This window comes from Eriocheir sinensis, chromosome 51 (genome assembly GCF_024679095.1).
Source record: "Eriocheir sinensis breed Jianghai 21 chromosome 51, ASM2467909v1, whole genome shotgun sequence".
In the NCBI taxonomy this organism is placed as follows: domain Eukaryota; kingdom Metazoa; phylum Arthropoda; class Malacostraca; order Decapoda; family Varunidae; genus Eriocheir; species Eriocheir sinensis.
The window spans coordinates 392,353-394,436 of NC_066559.1; the positions used below are offsets into that span (position 1 = coordinate 392,353).

General features: G+C 50.6%; 1 non-coding gene across 1 annotated transcript; it reads right to left on the reverse strand.

Moving 5' to 3' along the window:
* Window positions 1-779: 779 nt before the first annotated feature.
* Window positions 780-852, reverse strand: Trnak-cuu (transfer RNA lysine (anticodon CUU)). The gene has a single exon. It is a non-coding gene; the product is annotated as a tRNA-Lys (tRNA).
* Window positions 853-2,084: the final 1,232 nt, after the last annotated feature.

The window sequence follows — 2,084 nt, forward strand, 5'->3', positions numbered from 1 at the left end:
CCAACTTCACCTCAGGCAAAATGTTGTTGATAAAATAAAAAAGCTACACGACATCCAAACTGAGCCTGATGCAATAGTGTTTTAAGAGACTGGTGTTATGAGCCACTTTGGTTTCTCACGTCAGCTAGTTCTAAAGGTCAAAGAGGAGGTCAATCGGGTTCTAATGAGTGTTTCTTTAGCTTCACGGTGCAGAAGAAGGGTCAGACTACCACCAGGGTCACAAAAACTACCCCTGGAAATGCCCACAACTCCTACGAAAGCCTTGTCAAATATGTGTTCAAAGAGGAGGTCAGTCGGGTTCTAATGGGTGTTTCTTTAGCTCCACGGTACAGAAGAAGGGTCACACTACCACCAGGGTCACAAAAACTACCCCTGGAAATGCCTACAACTCCTACGAAAGCCTTGTGAAATATGTGTTCCGTCAGCTATTTCTAAAGGTCAAAGGGGAGGTCAATCGGGTTCTAATGAGTGTTTCTTTAGCTCCACGGTACAGAAGAAGGGTCAGACTACCACCAGGGTCACAAAAACTACCCCTGGAAATGCCCACAACTCCTACGAAAGCCTTGTCAAATATGTGTTCTTGGGCGGCGAAATGTCTTATGATACGACCCAAAGAAAGACTGGTGTTATAAGACACTTTCGTTTCTCACGTCAGCTATTTCTAAAGGTCAAAGAGGAGGTCAGTCGGGTTCTAATGAGTGTTTCTTCAGCTTCACGGTACAGAAGAAGGGCCAATATTTTTCGACGAATATGACAAGACAAAAACAGATGACCATCTTCGCCCAACGTGGGGCTCGAACCCACGACCCCGAGATTAAGAGTCTCGTGCTCTACCGACTGAGCTAGCCGGGCTACTCTCTGCTAAAGGAGGAGGAGGAGGAAAAGGAGGACGAGGAGGAGGAGGAGGAAGAGTTATAGTGGTTAATTAACTGTTTTGTTGTTGAGGTCTTACCCCCACCAAATAGGTTATCTCTTTAGTTAGATTTATTTGTTTATTTGTCAGCGGGATTATGCAAAAAACTACAAAATCATGTCCATGAAACTCGGTGGTAAGGACCGATGAGGAGAGGGAAAGGAGGGGGGAGGGAGGGGGAGGGGAAGAAGAAGAGGGGAACGAGTGGAGAGGGACGAAGGGTAAGGAGGTGGAAGGAGGGAGGAGGGGGAGGAGAGGGAAAAATGAGGGAGGAAGGAGGAGGTTTTTCTTTCTTTTTTTTTTTTTTTACGTTTCAACCTATGGCGCCGGTAGGATTTTTTGGTGGGGCCTGATGGTCGGCCCCAGCCCACTGTGGAGCAGGCAGGTGTTTATAGTGGCGCCATCTTGCTTGGCTCATGCTGCCCCCCCGAAGTTCATCTTTGAGCCTCTTTAAAGAGAAAATCTAGAGACCAGGTTGATAAGTGATCCTCAGGACAGCATGTAGGTAGGCGGTGGCTGAGTGGTAGCGTGCTGGGCCCACATTCACCGCGTGATGGACAACACGAGTTCGAATCCCCACGCTACCACCTCGGATTTTTCAGTCACCGCCGAGTGGCTTAAAACTACCCACATGCTGTCCTGAAGACCACCCATCAACCCGGACTCAAGAGGAAACCGTCCAAGTGAATCAAGAACGAGTTCCGGGGGGCAGCATGAGCCAAGAGAAGATGGCGCCACTATAAACACTTGCCTGCGCCATGACGGGCCCTTAAGTAAGCCTACCGGCGCTATAGGCATAGACGTAAAAAAAAATGTAGGTCATCTTAGGTCACTCGGCGGTGACTGAAAACCCCAACTTGTAGCAGCGGGTGAGCCTCGAACCCACATCCTCCGGGACGCGGCGCCCACACGCTAACCACTCAGCCACCGCCGACACATATGGAGGAGGGGAGGGGAACGAAGGGTGAGGAGAAAGGAGGAGGGAGGCTAGGGGATGGTGGTCAGGGTGGGTGTGGGGAGCTAACCACGTTACGCCCTCACACTCTCGTCTCCCCGCCTGTAAATGTATTAGCCACACCCTGATTTTTGGCCCCAGATGGCGGGCGGACTTGAGGGGGGAGGGGGGGAAATGGGGGGGATGCTGAGATAAGGGATGGGTGAGGGGGGTTAG